General features: G+C 66.5%; 1 protein-coding gene across 1 annotated transcript in view; it reads right to left on the bottom strand.

The window, feature by feature from the left end:
- The window catches only part of LOC306762775 (uncharacterized protein), a gene marked incomplete at its 3' end in the record, with an annotated part of 73,264 nt that overhangs the window by 3,079 nt on the left and 49,636 nt on the right, over positions 1 to 20,549 (bottom strand). The window lies entirely within an intron of this gene.

Genomic DNA, 20,549 nt, shown 5'->3' with positions numbered 1-20,549 from the left:
GACCCGGACCCAGACCGGACCCAGACCGGACCCAGTCCAGACCGGACCCAGTCCAGACCGGACCCAGACCGTACCCAGACCCAGACCCAGACCCAGACCGGACCAGACCCAGACCCAGACCAGACCAGACCCAGACCCAGACCAAGACTGGACCCAGACCCAGACCGGACCCAGACCACACCCAGACCAAGAGCCAGACCCAGACCGGACCCGGACCCAGACCGGACCCAGACCAAGACTGGACCCAGACCCAGACCGGACCCAGACCAGACCGGACCTAGACCCAGACCGGTCCCAGACCGGACCCAGAGCCAGACCAAGACCCAGACCCAGACCGGACCCAGACCCAGACCGAACCCAGACCAAGACCCAGACCCAGACTGGACCCAGACCCAGACCGGACCCAGACCAGACCGGACCTAGACCCAGACCGGTCCCAGACCGGACCCAGAGCCAGACCAAGACCCAGACCCAGACCGGACCCGGACCCAGACCGAACCCAGACCAAGACCCAGACCCAGACCGGACCCAGACCAAGACCGGACCCAGACCAAGACTGGACCCAGACCAGACCGGACCCAGACCCAGACCGGTCCCAGACCGGACCCAGTCCAGACCGGACCCAGACTGGACCCAGACCAGACCAGACCCAGACCCAGACCCAGACCCAGACCCAGACAGGACCCGGACCGGACCCAGGCCAGACTGGACCTAGACCCAGACCGGTCCCAGACCAGACCCAGTCCAGACCAGACCAGACCCAGACCCAGACCCAGACCAAGACTGGACCCAGACCCAGACCGGACCAAGACCAGACCCAGACCCAGACCAAGACTGGACCCAGACCCAGACCGGACCAAGACCAGACCCAGACAGGACCCAGACCAGACCAAGACCCAGACCAGACCAGACCCAGACCCAGACCAAGACTGGACCCAGACCCAGACCGGACCAAGACCAGACCCAGACCGGACCCAGATCAGACCCAGACCCAGACCCAGACCCGGACCCAGACTGGACCCAGACCGGACCCAGACCCGGACCCGGACCCAGACCCAGACCCAAACCCAGACCCAAACCGGACCCAGACCCGGACCCGGACCCAGACCAGACCCAGACCGGACCACGACCCGGACCCAGACCAGACCCAGACCCAGACCCAGACCGGACCCAGACCGGACCCAGACCCAGAACGGACCCAGACCAGACCAGACCAGACCCAGACCCAGACCCAGACCCAGACAGGACCCGGACCGGACCCAGACCCGGACCCAGACCAGACCCAGACCCAGACTGGACCCAGACCAGACCCAGACCGGACCCAGACCCAGACCCAGACCCAGACCGGACCAAGACCCAGACCGGACCCAGACCGGACCCAGACCAGACCCAGACCGGACCCAGACCAGACCCAGACCCGACCCAAACCCAGACCGGACCCAGACCCAGACCCAGACCCCAGACCGGACCTAGACCCAGTCCAGACCGGACCCAGACTGGACCCAGACCGGACCCAGACCCAGACCGGACCCAGACCCAGACCCAGACCCAGACCCAGACCAGACCCAGACCCGGATCAAGACCCAGACCGGACCCAGACCGGACCCAGACCCAGACCCAGACCAGACCCAGACCAGACCCAGACCCAGACCCAGACCCAGACCGGAACCAGACCGGACCCAGTCCAGACCGGACTCGGACCCAGACCGGTCCCAGACCAGACCCAGTCCAGACGGGACCCAGACAGGACCCAGACCCAGACCCAGACCAAACCAGACCCAGACCCAGACCAAAACTGGACCCAGACCCAGACCGGACCCAGACCAGACCCAGACCAGACCCAGATCAGACCCAGACCAGACCCAGACCCCGACCCAGACCCAGACCCAGACCTAGACCCAGACCAAGACCCAGACCGGACCCAGACCCGGACCCAGACCAGACCCAGACCCAGACTGGACCCAGACCAGACCCAGACCGGACCCAGACCCAGACCCAGACCAGACCCAGACCAGAAAGGACCTAGACCCAGACCGGTCCCAGACCAGACCGGTCCCAGACCAGACCCAGTCCAGACCGGACCCAGACCAGACCCAGACCCAGACCCAGACAGGACCCGGACCGGACCCAGGCCAGACTGGACCTAGACCCAGACCGGTCCCAGACCAGACCCAGTCCAGACCAGACCAGACCCAGACCCAGACCCAGAGTAAGACTGGACCCAGACCCAGACCGGACCAAGACCAGACCCAGACCCAGACCAAGACTGGACCCAGACCCAGACCGGACCAAGACCAGACCCAGACAGGACCCAGACCAGACCAAGACCCAGACCAGACCAGACCCAGACCCAGACCAAGACTGGACCCAGACCCAGACCGGACCAAGACCAGACCCAGACCGGACCCAGATCAGACCCAGACCCAGACCCGGACCCAGACTGGACCCAGACCGGACCCAGACCCGGACCCGGACCCAGACCCAGACCCAAACCCAGATCCAAACCGGACCCAGACCCGGACCCGGACCCAGACCCAGACCCAGACCGGACCCAGACCCGGACCAAGACCCAGACCGGACCCAGACCGGACCCAGACCAGACCCAGACCGGACCCAGACCAGACCAGACCCGACCCAAACCCAGACCGGACCCAGACCAGACCCAGACCCAGACAGGACCCGGACCGGACCCAGACCCGGACCCAGACCAGACCCAGACCCAGACTGGACCCAGACCAGACCCAGACCGGACCCAGACCCAGACCCAGACCCAGACCGGACCCAGACCCGGACCAAGACCCAGACCGGACCCAGACCGGACCCAGACCAGACCCAGACCGGACCCAGACCAGACCCAGACCCGACCCAAACCCAGACCGGACCCAGACCCAGACCCAGACCCCAGACCGGACCTAGACCCAGTCCAGACCGGACCCAGACTGGACCCAGACCGGACCCAGACCCAGACCGGACCCAGACCCAGACCCAGACCCAGACCCAGACCAGACCCAGACCCGGATCAAGACCCAGACCGGACCCAGACCGGACCCAGACCCAGACCCAGACCAGACCCAGACCAGACCCAGACCCAGACCCAGACCGGAACCAGACCGGACCCAGACCCAGACCCAGACCCCAGACCGGACCTAGACCCAGTCCAGACCGGACCCAGACTGGACCCAGACCGGACCCAGACCCAGACCGGACCCAGACCCAGACCCAGACCCAGACCCAGACCAGACCCAGACCCGGATCAAGACCCAGACCGGACCCAGACCGGACCCAGACCCAGACCCAGACCAGACCCAGACCAGACCCAGACCCAGACCCAGACCCAGACCGGAACCAGACCGGACCCAGTCCAGACCGGACTCGGACCCAGACCGGTCCCAGACCAGACCCAGTCCAGACGGGACCCAGACAGGACCCAGACCCAGACCCAGACCAAACCAGACCCAGACCCAGACCAAAACTGGACCCAGACCCAGACCGGACCCAGACCAGACCCAGACCAGACCCAGATCAGACCCAGACCAGACCCAGACCCCGACCCAGACCCAGACCCAGACCTAGACCCAGACCAAGACCCAGACCGGACCCAGACCAGACACGGACCCAAACCCAGACCGGACCCAGACCTAGACCAGACCCAGACCCAGACCCAGACACGGCCCCAGACCCAGACCAGACCCAGACCCAGACCCAGACCGGACCCAGACCCAGACCAGACCCAGACCAGACCCAGACCCAGACCGGACCCAGACCCAGACCGGAACCAGACCGGACCCAGACCCAGACCGGACCCAGACCCAGACCCAGATCAGACTCAGACCAGACCCAGACCCAGACCCAGACCGGACCCAGACCAGACCCAGACCCAGACCCAAACCCAGACCGGACACAGACCCAGACCCAGACCCCAGACCGGACCCAGACCAGACCCAGACCCAGACCCAAACCCAGACCGGACCCAGACCCAGACAGGTCCCAGACCGGACCTAGACCCAGACCGGAACCAGACCGGACACAGTCCAGACCGGACCTAGACCCAGACAGGTCCCAGACCGGACCCAGTCCAGACCGGACCCAGACTGGACCCAGACCAGACCCAGACCCGGACTCGGACCGGACCCAGACCCAGACCGGAACCAGACCGGACCCAGACCCAGACCGGACCCAGACCCAGACCGGAACCAGACCGGACCCAGTCCAGACCGGACTCGGACCCAGACCGGTCCCAGACCAGACCCAGTCCAGACAGGACCCAGACAGGACCCAGACCCAGACCGGACCCAGACCCAGACCGGACCCAGACCCAGACCGGACCTAGACCCAGACCAGACCCAGACCCAGACCAGACCAGACCAGACCAGACCAGACCCAGACCCAGACCCAGACCCAGACCCAGACCGGACCCAGACCCAGACCGGACCCAGACCCAGACCGGACCTAGACCCAGACCAGACCCAGACCCAGACCAGACCAGACCAGACCAGACCAGACCCAGACCCAGACCCAGACCCGGACCCAGACCGGACCCAGACCGGACCCAGACCCAGACCCAGATCAGACCCAGACCAGACCGGACCCAGACCCAGACCGGACCCAGACCGGACCCAGACCCAGACCCAGATCAGACCCAGACCAGACCCAGACCCAGACCCAGACCGAACCAAGACCGGACCCAGACCGGACCCAGACCCAGAACGGACCCAGACCAGACCAGACCAGACCCAGACCCAGACCCAGACCCAGACAGGACCCGGACCGGACCCAGGCCAGACTGGACCTAGACCCAGACCGGTCCCAGACCAGACCCAGTCCAGACCAGACCAGACCCAGACCCAGACCAAGACTGGACCCAGACCCAGACCGGACCAAGACCAGACCCAGACCCAGACCCAGACCAAGACTGGACCCAGACCCAGACCGGACCAAGACCAGACCCAGACAGGACCCAGACCAGACCAAGACCCAGACCAGACCAGACCCAGACCCAGACCAAGACTGGACCCAGACCCAGACCGGACCAAGACCAGACCCAGACCGGACCCAGATCAGACCCAGACCCAGACCCGGACCCAGACTGGACCCAGACCGGACCCAGACCCGGACCCGGACCCAGACCCAGACCCAAACCCAGACCCAAACCGGACCCAGACCCGGACCCGGACCCAGACCAGACCCAGACCGGACCACGACCCGGACCCAGACCAGACCCAGACCCAGACCCAGACCGGACCCAGACCGGACCCAGACCCAGAACGGACCCAGACCAGACCAGACCAGACCAGACCCAGACCCAGACCCAGACCCAGACAGGACCCGGACCGGACCCAGACCCGGACCCAGACCCAGACCCAGACCCAGACCGGACCCAGACCCGGACCAAGACCCAGACCGGACCCAGACCCAGACCGGACCCAGACCAGACCCAGACCCAGACTGGACCCAGACCAGACCCAGACCGGACCCAGACCCAGACCCAGACCCAGATCGGACCCAGACCCGGACCAAGACCCAGACCGGACCCAGACCCAGACCGGACCCAGACCCAGACCCAGACCCAGACCCAGACCAGACCCAGACCCGGATCAAGACCCAGACCGGACCCAGACCGGACCCAGACCCAGACCCAGACCAGACCCAGACCAGACCCAGACCAGACCCAGACCCAGACCCAGACCCAGACCGGAACCAGACCGGACCCAGTCCAGACCGGACTCGGACCCAGACCGGTCCCAGACCAGACCCAGTCCAGACGGGACCCAGACAGGACCCAGACCCAGACCCAGACCAAACCAGACCCAGACCCAGACCAAAACTGGACCCAGACCCAGACCGGACCCAGACCAGACCCAGACCAGACCCAGATCAGACCCAGACCAGACCCAGACCCCGACCCAGACCCAGACCCAGACCTAGACCCAGACCAAGACCCAGACCGGACCAAGACCGGACCCAGACCAGACACGGACCCAAACCCAGACCGGACCCAGACCTAGACCAGACCCAGACCCAGACCCAGACACGGCCCCAGACCCAGACCAGACCCAGACCCAGACCCAGACCGGACCCAGACCCAGACCAGACCCAGACCAGACCCAGACCGGACCCAGACCCAGACCCAGACCGGACCCAGACCCAGACCGGAACCAGACCGGACCCAGACCCAGACCGGACCCAGACCGGACCCAGACCGGACCCAGACCCAGACCCAGATCAGACTCAGACCAGACCCAGACCCAGACCCAGACCGGACCCAGACCGGACCCAGACCAGACCCAGACCCAGACCCAAACCCAGACCGGACCCAGACCCAGACCCAGACCCCAGACCGGACCTAGACCCAGACCGGAACCAGACCGGACACAGTCCAGACCAGACCTAGACCCAGACAGGTCCCAGACCGGACCCAGTCCAGACCGGACCCAGACTGGACCCAGACCAGACCCAGACCCGGACTCGGACCGGACCCAGACCCAGACCGGAACCAGACCGGACCCAGACCCAGACCGGACCCAGACCCAGACCGGAACCAGACCGGACCCAGTCCAGACCGGACTCGGACCCAGACCGGTCCCAGACCAGACCCAGTCCAGACAGGACCCAGACAGGACCCAGACCCAGACCCAGACCCAGACCCAGACCGGACCCAGACCCAGACCGGACCCAGACCCAGACCGGACCTAGACCCAGACCAGACCCAGACCCAGACCAGACCAGACCAGACCAGACCAGACCAGACCCAGACCCAGACCCAGACCCAGACCCGGACCCAGACCGGACCCAGACCCAGACCCAGATCAGACCGAGACCAGAAAGGACCTAGACCCAGACCGGTCCCAGACCAGACCGGTCCCAGACCAGACCCAGTCCAGACCGGACCCAGACCAGACCCAGACCAAGACTGGACCCAGACCCAGACCGGACCCAGACCAGACCCAGACCGGACCCAGATCAGACCCAACCCCAGACCCGGACCCAGACCGGACCCAGACCCGGACCCGGACCCAGACCTAGACCCAGACCCGGACCCAGACCGGACCCAGACCGGACCCAGTCCAGACCGGACCCAGACCGTACCCAGACCCAGACCCAGACCCAGACCGGACCAGACCCAGACCCAGACCAGACCAGACCCAGACCCAGACCAAGACTGGACCCAGACCCAGACCGGACCCAGACCACACCCAGACCAAGAGCCAGACCCAGACCGGACCCGGACCCAGACCGGACCCAGACCAAGACTGGACCCAGACCCAGACCGGACCCAGACCAGACCGGACCCGGACCCGGACCCAGACCGGACCCAGACCAAGACTGGACCCAGACCCAGACCGGACCCAGACCAGACCGGACCTAGACCCAGACCGGTCCCAGACCGGACCCAGAGCCAGACCAAGACCCAGACCCAGACCGGACCCGGACCCAGACCGAACCCAGACCAAGACCCAGACCCAGACTGGACCCAGACCCAGACCGGACCCAGACCAGACCGGACCTAGACCCAGACCGGTCCCAGACCGGACCCAGAGCCAGACCAAGACCCAGACCCAGACCGGACCCGGACCCAGACCGAACCCAGACCAAGACCCAGACCCAGACCGGACCCAGACCAAGACTGGACCCAGACCAGACCGGACCTTGACCCAGACCGGTCCCAGACCGGACCCAGTCCAGACCGGACCCAGACTGGACCCAGACCAGACCCAGACCAGACCAGACCCAGACCCAGACCCAGACCCAGACCCAGACAGGACCCGGACCGGACCCAGGCCAGACTGGACCTAGACCCAGACCGGTCCCAGACCAGACCCAGTCCAGACCAGACCAGACCCAGACCCAGACCAAGACTAGACCCAGACCCAGACCGGACCAAGACCAGACCCAGACCCAGACCAAGACTGGACCCAGACCCAGACCGGACCAAGACCAGACCCAGACAGGACCCAGACCAGACCAAGACCCAGACCAGACCAGACCCAGACCCAGACCAAGACTGGACCCAGACCCAGACCGGACCAAGACCAGACCCAGACCGGACCCAGATCAGACCCAGACCCAGACCCGGACCCAGACTGGACCCAGACCGGACCCAGACCCGGACCCGGACCCAGACCCAGACCCAAACCCAGACCCAAACCGGACCCAGACCCGGACCCGGACCCAGACCAGACCCAGACCGGACCACGACCCGGACCCAGACCAGACCCAGACCCAGACCCAGACCGGACCCAGACCGGACCCAGACCCAGAACGGACCCAGACCAGACCAGACCAGACCCAGACCCAGACCCAGACCCAGACAGGACCCGGACCGGACCCAGACCCGGACCCAGACCAGACCCAGACCCAGACTGGACCCAGACCAGACCCAGACCGGACCCAGACCCAGACCCAGACCCAGACCGGACCCAGACCGGACCCAGACCAGACCCAGACCCGACCCAAACCCAGACCGGACCCAGACCCAGACCCAGACCCAGACCCCAGACCGGACCTAGACCCAGTCCAGACCGGACCCAGACTGGACCCAGACCGGACCCAGACCCAGACCGGACCCAGACCCAGACCCAGACCCAGACCCAGACCAGACCCAGACCCGGATCAAGACCCAGACCGGACCCAGACCGGACTCAGACCCAGACCCAGACCAGACCCAGACCAGACCCAGACCCAGACCCAGACCGGAACCAGACCGGACCCAGTCCAGACCGGACTCGGACCCAGACTGGTCCCAGACCAGACCCAGTCCAGACGGGACCCAGACAGGACCCAGACCCAGACCCAGACCAAACCAGACCCAGACCCAGACCAAAACTGGACCCAGACCCAGACCGGACCCAGACCAGACCCAGACCAGACCCAGATCAGACCCAGACCAGACCCAGACCCCGACCCAGACCCAGACCCAGACCTAGACCCAGACCAAGACCCAGACCGGACCAAGACCGGACCCAGACCAGACACGGACCCAAACCCAGACCGGACCCAGACCTAGACCAGACCCAGACCCAGACCCAGACACGGCCCCAGACCCAGACCAGACCCAGACCCAGACCCAGACCGGACCCAGACCAGACCCAGACCGGACCCAGACCCAGACCCAGACCGGATCCAGACCCAGACCGGAACCAGACCGGACCCAGACCCAGACCGGACCCAGACCGGACCCAGACCCAGACCCAGATCAGACTCAGACCAGACCCAGACCCAGACCCAGACCGGACCCAGACCGGACCCAGACCAGACCCAGACCCAGACCCAAACCCAGACCGGACCCAGACCCAGACCCAGACCCCAGACCGGACCCAGACCAGACCCAGACCCAAACCCAGACCGGACCCAGACCGGACCTAGACCCAGACCGGAACCAGACCGGACACAGTCCAGACCGGACCTAGACCCAGACAGGTCCCAGACCGGACCCAGTCCAGACCGGACCCAGACTGGACCCAGACCAGACCCAGACCCGGACTCGGACCGGACCCAGACCCAGACCGGAACCAGACCGGACCCAGACCCAGACCGGACCCAGACCCAGACCGGAACCAGACCGGACCCAGTCCAGACCGGACTCGGACCCAGACCGGTCCCAGACCAGACCCAGTCCAGACAGGACCCAGACAGGACCCAGACCCAGACCCAGACCCAGACCGGACCCAGACCCAGACCGGACCCAGACCCAGACCGGACCTAGACCCAGACCAGACCCAGACCCAGACCAGACCAGACCAGACCAGACCAGACCAGACCCAGACCCAGACCCAGACCCGGACCCAGACCGGACCCAGACCGGACCCAGACCCAGACCCAGATCAGACCCAGACCAGACCGGACCCAGACCCAGACCGGACCCAGACCGGACCCAGACCCAGACCCAGATCAGACCCAGACCAGACCCAGACCCAGACCCAGACCGAACCCAGACCGGACCCAGACCGGACCCAGACCCAGAACGGACCCAGACCAGACCAGACCAGACCCAGACCCAGACCCAGACCCAGACAGGACCCGGACCGGACCCAGGCCAGACTGGACCTAGACCCAGACCGGTCCCAGACCAGACCCAGTCCAGACCAGACCAGACCCAGACCCAGACCAAGACTGGACCCAGACCCAGACCCAGACCGGACCAAGACCAGACCCAGACCCAGACCCAGACCAAGACTGGACCCAGACCCAGACCGGACCAAGACCAGACCCAGACAGGACCCAGACCAGACCAAGACCCAGACCAGACCAGACCCAGACCCAGACCAAGACTGGACCCAGACCCAGACCGGACCAAGACCAGACCCAGACCGGACCCAGATCAGACCCAGACCCAGACCCGGACCCAGACTGGACCCAGACCGGACCCAGACCCGGACCCGGACCCAGACCCAGACCCAAACCCAGACCCAAACCGGACCCAGACCCGGACCCGGACCCAGACCAGACCCAGACCGGACCACGACCCGGACCCAGACCAGACCCAGACCCAGACCCAGACCGGACCCAGACCGGACCCAGACCCAGAACGGACCCAGACCAGACCAGACCAGACCCAGACCCAGACCCAGACCCAGACCCAGACCCAGACAGGACCCGGACCGGACCCAGACCCGGACCCAGACCCAGACCCAGACCCAGACTGGACCCAGACCAGACCCAGACCCGGACCAAGACCCAGACCGGACCCAGACCCAGACCGGACCCAGACCAGACCCAGACCCAGACTGGACCCAGACCAGACCCAGACCGGACCCAGACCCAGACCCAGACCCAGACCGGACCCAGACCCGGACCAAGACCCAGACCGGACCCAGACCCAGACCGGACCCAGACCCAGACCCAGACCCAGACAGGACCCGGACCGGACCCAGGCCAGACTGGACCTAGACCCAGACCGGACCCAGACCCAGACCCAGATCAGACCCAGACCAGACCGGACCCAGACCCAGACCGGACCCAGACCGGACCCAGACCCAGACCCAGATCAGACCCAGACCAGACCCAGACCCAGACCCAGACCGAACCCAGACCGGACCCAGACCGGACCCAGACCCAGAACGGACCCAGACCAGACCAGACCAGACCCAGACCAAGACCCAGACCCAGACAGGACCCGGACCGGACCCAGGCCAGACTGGACCTAGACCCAGACCGGTCCCAGACCAGACCCAGTCCAGACCAGACCAGACCCAGACCCAGACCAAGACTGGACCCAGACCCAGACCGGACCAAGACCAGACCCAGACCCAGACCCAGACCAAGACTGGACCCAGACCCAGACCGGACCAAGACCAGACCCAGACAGGACCCAGACCAGACCAAGACCCAGACCAGACCAGACCCAGACCCAGACCAAGACTGGACCCAGACCCAGACCGGACCAAGACCAGACCCAGACCGGACCCAGATCAGACCCAGACCCAGACCCGGACCCAGACTGGACCCAGACCGGACCCAGACCCGGACCCGGACCCAGACCCAGACCCAAACCCAGACCCAAACCGGACCCAGACCCGGACCCGGACCCAGACCAGACCCAGACCGGACCACGACCCGGACCCAGACCAGACCCAGACCCAGACCCAGACCGGACCCAGACCGGACCCAGACCCAGAACGGACCCAGACCAGACCAGACCAGACCCAGACCCAGACCCAGACCCAGACAGGACCCGGACCGGACCCAGACCCGGACCCAGACCCAGACCCAGACCCAGACTGGACCCAGACCAGACCCAGACCCGGACCAAGACCCAGACCGGACCCAGACCCAGACCGGACCCAGACCAGACCCAGACCCAGACTGGACCCAGACCAGACCCAGACCGGACCCAGACCCAGACCCAGACCCAGACCGGACCCAGACCCGGACCCAGACCCAGACCGGACCCAGACCCAGACCGGACCCAGACCCAGACCCAGACCCAGACCCAGACCCAGACCCAGACCCAGACCAGATCCAGACCCGGATCAAGACCCAGACCGGACCCAGACCGGACCCAGACCCAGACCCAGACCAGACCCAGACCAGACCCAGACCCAGACCCAGACCCAGACCGGAACCAGACCGGACCCAGTCCAGACCGGACTCGGACCCAGACCGGTCCCAGACCAGACCCAGTCCAGACGGGACCCAGACAGGACCCAGACCCAGACCCAGACCAAACCAGACCCAGACCCAGACCAAAACTGGACCCAGACCCAGACCGGACCCAGACCAGACCCAGACCAGACCCAGACCAGACCCAGATCAGACCCAGACCAGACCCAGACCCCGACCCAGACCCAGACCCAGACCTAGACCCAGACCGGACCAAGACCGGACCCAGACCAGACACGGACCCAAACCCAGACCGGACCCAGACCTAGACCAGACCCAGACCAAGACCCAGACACGGCCCCAGACCCAGACCAGACCCAGACCCAGACCCAGACCGGACCCAGACCCAGACCAGACCCAGACCAGACCCAGACCGGACCCAGACCCAGACCCAGACCGGACCCAGACCCAGACCGGAACCAGACCGGACCCAGACCCAGACCGGACCCAGACCGGACCCAGACCCAGACCCAGATCAGACTCAGACCAGACCCAGACCCAGACCAGACCCAGACCGGACCCAGACCAGACCCAGACCCAGACCCAAACCCAGACCGGACCCAGACCCAGACCCAGACCCAGACCCAGATCAGACTCAGACCAGACCCAGACCCAGACCCAGACCGGACCCAGACCGGACCCAGACCAGACCCAGACCCAGACCCAGACCCAGACAGGACCCGGACCGGACCCAGACCCGGACCCAGACCAGACCCAGACCCAGACTGGACCCAGACCAGACCCAGACCGGACCCAGACCCAGACCCAGACCCAGACCGGACCCAGACCCGGACCAAGACCCAGACCGGACCCAGACCGGACCCAGACCAGACCCAGACCCGACCCAAACCCAGACCGGACCCAGACCCAGACCCAGACCCCAGACCGGACCCAGACCGGACCCAGTCCAGACCGGACCCAGACTGGACCCAGACCAGACCCAGACCCGGACTCGGACCGGACCCAGACCCAGACCGGAACCAGACCGGACCCAGACCCAGACCGGACCCAGACCGGACCCAGACCCAGACCCAGATCAGACCCAGACCAGACCCAGACCCAGACCCAGACCGAACCCAGACCGGACCCAGACCGGACCCAGACCCAGAACGGACCCAGACCAGACCAGACCAGACCCAGACCCAGACCCAGACCCAGACAGGACCCGGACCGGACCCAGGCCAGACTGGACCTAGACCCAGACCGGTCCCAGACCAGACCCAGTCCAGACCAGACCAGACCCAGACCTAGACCAAGACTGGACCCAGACCCAGACCGGACCAAGACCAGACCCAGACCCAGACCCAGACCAAGACTGGACCCAGACCCAGACCCAGACCCAGATCAGACCCAGACCCAGACCCAGACCGGACCCAGACCGGACCCAGACCCAGACCCAGATCAGACCCAGACCAGACCCAGACCCAGACCCAGACCGAACCCAGACCGGACCCAGACCGGACCCAGACCCAGAACGGACCCAGACCAGACCAGACCAGACCCAGACCCAGACCCAGACCCAGACAGGACCCGGACCGGACCCAGACCCGGACCCAGACCAGACCCAGACCCAGACTGGACCCAGACCAGACCCAGACCGGACCCAGACCCAGACCCAGACCCAGACCGGACCCAGACCCGGACCAAGACCCAGACCGGACCCAGACCGGACCCAGACCAGACCCAGACCCGACCCAAACCCAGACCGGACCCAGACCCAGACCCAGACCCCAGACCGGACCCAGACCGGACCCAGTCCAGACCGGACCCAGACTGGACCCAGACCAGACCCAGACCCGGACTCGGACCGGACCCAGACCCAGACCGGAACCAGACCGGACACAGACCCAGACCGGACCCAGACCGGACCCAGACCCAGACCCAGATCAGACCCAGACCAGACCCAGACCCAGACCCAGACCGAACCCAGACCGGACCCAGACCGGACCCAGACCCAGAACGGACCCAGACCAGACCAGACCAGACCCAGACCCAGACCCAGACCCAGACAGGACCCGGACCGGACCCAGGCCAGACTGGACCTAGACCCAGACCGGTCCCAGACCAGACCCAGTCCAGACCAGACCAGACCCAGACCCAGACCAAGACTGGACCCAGACCCAGACCGGACCAAGACCAGACCCAGACCCAGACCCAGACCAAGACTGGACTCAGACCCAGACCGGACCAAGACCAGACCCAGACAGGACCCAGACCAGACCAAGACCCAGACCAGACCAGACCCAGACCCAGACCAAGACTGGACCCAGACCCAGACCGGACCAAGACCAGACCCAGACCGGACCCAGATCAGACCCAGACCCAGACCCGGACCCAGACTGGACCCAGACCGGACCCAGACCCGGACCCGGACCCAGACCCAGACCCAAACCCAGACCCAAACCGGACCCAGACCCGGACCCGGACCCAGACCAGACCCAGACCGGACCACGACCCGGACCCAGACCAGACCCAGACCCAGACCCAGACCGGACCCAGACCGGACCCAGACCCAGAACGGACCCAGACCAGACCAGACCAGACCCAGACCCAGACCCAGACCCAGACAGGACCCGGACCGGACCCAGACCCGGACCCAGACCCAGACCCAGACCCAGACTGGACCCAGACCAGACCCAGACCCGGACCAAGACCCAGACCGGACCCAGACCCAGACCGGACCCAGACCAGACCCAGACCCAGACTGGACCCAGACCAGACCCAGACCGGACCCAGACCCAGACCCAGACCCAGACCGGACCCAGACCCGGACCCAGACCCAGACCGGACCCAGACCCAGACCGGACCCAGACCCAGACCCAGACCCAGACCCAGACCAGACCCAGACCCGGATCAAGACCCAGACCGGACCCAGACCGGACCCAGACCCAGACCCAGACCAGACCCAGACCAGACCCAGACCCAGACCCAGACCGGAACCAGACCGGACCCAGTCCAGACCGGACTCGGACCCAGACCGGTCCCAGACCAGACCCAGTCCAGACGGGACCCAGACAGGACCCAGACCCAGACCCAGACCAAACCAGACCCAGACCCAGACCAAAACTGGACCCAGACCCAGACCGGACCCAGACCAGACCCAGACCAGACCCAGATCAGACCCAGACCAGACCCAGACCCCGACCCAGACCCAGACCCAGACCTAGACCCAGACCAAGACCCAGACCGGACCAAGACCGGACCCAGACCAGACACGGACCCAAACCCAGACCGGACCCAGACCTAGACCAGACCCAGACCCAGACCCAGACACGGCCCCAGACCCAGACCAGACCCAGACCCAGACCCAGACCGGACCCAGACCCAGACCAGACCCAGACCAGACCCAGACCGGACCCAGACCCAGACCCAGACCGGACCCAGACCCAGACCGGAACCAGACCGGACCCAGACCCAGACCGGACCCAGACCGGACCCAGACCCAGACCCAGATCAGACTCAGACCAGACCCAGACCCAGACCGGACCCAGACCGGACCCAGACCAGACCCAGACCCAGACCCAAACCCAGACCGGACCCAGACCCAGACCCAGACCCAGACCCAGATCAGACTCAGACCAGACCCAGACCCAGACCCAGACCGGACCCAGACCGGACCCAGACCCAGACCCAAACCCAGACCGGACCCAGACCCAGACCCAGACCCAGACCCCAGACCGGACCTAGACCCAGACCGGAACCAGACCGGACACAGTCCAGACCGGACCTAGACCCAGACAGGTCCCAGACCGGACCCAGTCCAGACCGGACCCAGACTGGACCCAGACCAGACCCAGACCCGGACTCGGACCGGACCCAGACCCAGACCGGAACCAGACCGGACCCAGACCCAGACCGGACCCAGACCCAGACCGGAACCAGACCGGACCCAGTCCAGACCGGACTCGGACCCAGACCGGTCCCAGACCAGACCCAGTCCAGACAGGACCCAGACAGGACCCAGACCCAGACCCAGACCCAGACCCAGACCGGACCCAGACCCAGACCGGACCTAGACCCAGACCAGACCCAGACCCAGACCAGACCAGACCAGACCAGACCAGACCAGACCCAGACCCAGACCCAGACCCGGACCCAGACCGGACCCAGACCCAGACCCAGACCCAGATCAGACCCAGACCCAGACCCAGACCGGACCCAGACCGGACCCAGACCCAGACCCAGATCAGACCCAGACCAGACCCAGACCCAGACCCAGACCGAACCCAGACCGGACCCAGACCGGACCCAGACCCAGAACGGACCCAGACCAGACCAGACCAGACCCAGACCCAGACCCAGACCCAGACAGGACCCGGACCGGACCCAGACCCGGACCCAGACCAGACCCAGACCCAGACTGGACCCAGACCAGACCCAGACCGGACCCAGACCCAGACCCAGACCCAGACCGGACCCAGACCCAGACCCAGACCCAGACCGGACCCAGACCCGGACCAAGACCCAGACCGGACCCAGACCGGACCCAGACCAGACCCAGACCCGACCCAAACCCAGACCGGACCCAGACCCAGACCCAGACCCCAGACCGGACCCAGACCGGACCCAGTCCAGACCGGACCCAGACTGGACCCAGACCAGACCCAGACCCGGACTCGGACCGGACCCAGACCCAGACCGGAACCAGACCGGACCCAGACCCAGACCGGACCCAGACCCAGACCCAGACCCAGACCCAGACCAGACCCGGACCAAGACCCAGACCGGACCCAGACCCAGACCCAGACCCAGACCCAGACCAGACCCAGACCCGGATCAAGACCCAGACCGGACCCAGACCGGACCCAGACCCAGACCCAGACCAGACCCAGACCAGACCCAGACCCAGACCCAGACCGGAACCAGACCGGACCCAGTCCAGACCGGACTCGGACCCAGACCGGTCCCAGACCAGACCCAGTCCAGACGGGACCCAGACAGGACCCAGACCCAGACCCAGACCAAACCAGACCCAGACCCAGACCAAAAATGGACCCAGACCCAGACCGGACCCAGACCAGACCCAGACCAGACCCAGATCAGACCCAGACCAGACCCAGACCCCGACCCAGACCCAGACCCAGACCTAGACCCAGACCAAGACCCAGACCGGACCAAGACCGGACCCAGACCAGACACGGACCCAAACCCAGACCGGACCCAGACCTAGACCAGACCCAGACCCAGACCCAGACACGGCCCCAGACCCAGACCAGACCCAGACCCAGACCCAGACCAGACTAGACCAGACCAGACCCAGACCAGACCCAGACCGGACCCAGACCCAGACCCAGACCGGACCCAGATCAGACCCAGACCAGACCGGACCCAGACCCAGACCCAGACCGGACCCAGACCGGACCCAGACCCAGACCCAGATCAGACCCAGACCAGACCCAGACCCAGACCCAGACCGAACCCAGACCGGACCCAGACCGGACCCAGACCCAGAACGGACCCAGACCAGACCAGACCAGACCCAGACCCAGACCCAGACAGGACCCGGACCGGACCCAGACCCGGACCCAGACCAGACCCAGACCCAGACTGGACCCAGACCAGACCCAGACCGGACCCAGACCCAGACCCAGACCCAGACCGGACCCAGACCCGGACCAAGACCCAGACCGGACCCAGACCGGACCCAGACCAGACCCAGACCCGACCCAAACCCAGACCGGACCCAGACCCAGACCCAGACCCCAGACCGGACCCAGACCGGACCCAGTCCAGACCGGACCCAGACTGGACCCAGACCAGACCCAGACCCGGACTCGGACCGGACCCAGACCCAGACCGGAACCAGACCGGACCCAGACCCAGACCGGACCCAGACCCAGACCCAGACCCAGACCCAGACCAGACCCAGACCCGGATCAAGACCCAGACCGGACCCAGACCCAGACCCAGACCCAGACCCAGACCGGACCCAGTCCAGACCGGACTCGGACCCAGACTGGACCCAGACCAGACCCAGACCCGGACTCGGACCGGACCCAGACCCAGACCGGACCCAGACCCAGACCGGACCCAGACCCAGACCCAGACCCAGACCAGACCCAGACCGGACCCAGACCGGACCCAGACCCAGACCAGACCCAGACCCAGACCCAGACCCAGACCAGACCCAGACCGGACCCAGACCCAGACCCAGACCAGACCCAGACCAGACCCAGACCCAGACCCAGACCGGAACCAGACCGGACCCAGTCCAGACCGGACCCAGACTGGACCCAGACCAGACCCAGACCCAGACCCAGACCCAGACCAGACCCATACCAGACCCAGACCCGGATCAAGACCCAGACCGGACCCAGACCGGACCCAGACCCAGACCCAGACCAGACCCAGACCAGACCCAGACCCAGACCCAGACCGGAACCAGACCGGACCCAGTCCAGACCGGACTCGGACCCAGACCGGTCCCAGACCAGACCCAGTCCAGACGGGACCCAGACAGGACCCAGACCCAGACCCAGACCAAACCAGACCCAGACCCAGACCAAAACTGGACCCAGACCCAGACCGGACCCAGACCAGACCCAGACCAGACCCAGATCAGACCCAGACCAGACCCAGACCCCGACCCAGACCCAGACCCAGACCCAGACCAAGACCCAGACCGGACCAAGACCGGACCCAGACCAGACACGGACCCAAACCCAGACCGGACCCAGACCTAGACCAGACCCAGACCCAGACCCAGACACGGCCCCAGACCCAGACCGGAACCAGACCGGACCCAGTCCAGACCGGACTCGGACCCAGACCGGTCCCAGACCAGACCCAGTCCAGACGGGACCCAGACAGGACCCAGACCCAGACCCAGACCAAACCAGACCCAGACCCAGACCAAAACTGGACCCAGACCCAGACCGGACCCAGACCAGACCCAGACCAGACCCAGATCAGACCCAGACCAGACCCAGACCCCGACCCAGACCCAGACCCAGACCTAGACCCAGACCAAGACCCAGACCGGACCAAGACCGGACCCAGACCAGACACGGACCCAAACCCAGACCGGACCCAGACCTAGACCAGACCCAGACCCAGACACGGCCCCAGACCCAGACCAGACCCAGACCCAGACCCAGACCGGACCCAGACCCAGACCAGACCCAGACCGGACCCAGACCCAGACCCAGACCGGACCCAGACCCAGACCGGAACCAGACCGGACCCAGACCGGACCCAGACCGGACCCAGACCCAGACCCAGATCAGACTCAGACCAGACCCAGACCCAGACCCAGACCCAGACCGGACCCAGACCAGACCCAGACCCAGACCCAAACCCAGACCGGACCCAGACCCAGACCCAGACCCCAGACCGGACCTAGACCCAGACCGGAACCAGACCGGACACAGTCCAGACCGGACCTAGACCCAGACAGGTCCCAGACCGGACCCAGTCCAGACCGGACCCAGACTGGACCCAGACCAGACCCAGACCCGGACTCGGACCGGACCCAGACCCAGACCGGAACCAGACCGGACCCAGACCCAGACCGGACCCAGACCCAGACCGGAACCAGACCGGACCCAGTCCAGACCGGACTCGGACCCAGACCGGTCCCAGACCAGACCCAGTCCAGACAGGACCCAGACAGGACCCAGACCCAGACCCAGACCCAGACCCAGACCGGACCCAGACCCAGACCGGACCCAGACCCAGACCGGACCTAGACCCAGACCAGACCCAGACCCAGACCAGACCAGACCAGACCAGACCAGACCAGACCAGACCAGACCCAGACCCAGACCCAGACCCGGACCCAGACCGGACCCAGACCCAGACCCAGACCCAGATCAGACCCAGACCCAGACCCAGACCGGACCCAGACCGGACCCAGACCCAGACCCAGATCAGACCCAGACCAGACCCAGACCCAGACCCAGACCGAACCCAGACCGGACCCAGACCCAGAACGGACCCAGACCAGACCAGACCAGACCCAGACCCAGACCCAGACCCAGACAGGACCCGGACCGGACCCAGACCCGGACCCAGACCAGACCCAGACCCAGACTGGACCCAGACCAGACCCAGACCGGACCCAGACCCAGACCCAGACCCAGACCGGACCCAGACCCGGACCAAGACCCAGACCGGACCCAGACCAGACCCAGACCCGACCCAAACCCAGACCGGACCCAGACCCAGACCCAGACCCCAGACCGGACCCAGACCGGACCCAGTCCAGACCGGACCCAGACTGGACCCAGACCAGACCCAGACCCGGACTCGGACCGGACCCAGACCCAGACCGGAACCAGACCGGACCCAGACCCAGACCGGACCCAGACCCAGACCCAGACCCAGACCCAGACCAGACCCGGACCCAGACCCAGACCGGACCCAGACCCAGACCCAGACCCAGACCCAGACCAGACCCAGACCCGGATCAAGACCCAGACCGGACCCAGACCGGACCCAGACCCAGACCC

This window comes from Telmatherina bonti (genome assembly GCF_933228915.1).
Source record: "Telmatherina bonti genome assembly, chromosome: 11".
Classification (NCBI taxonomy): domain Eukaryota; kingdom Metazoa; phylum Chordata; class Actinopteri; order Atheriniformes; family Telmatherinidae; genus Telmatherina; species Telmatherina bonti.
Note: the sequence above shows the minus strand (reverse complement) of the source record. Positions and strands in the feature narration are given on the sequence as shown.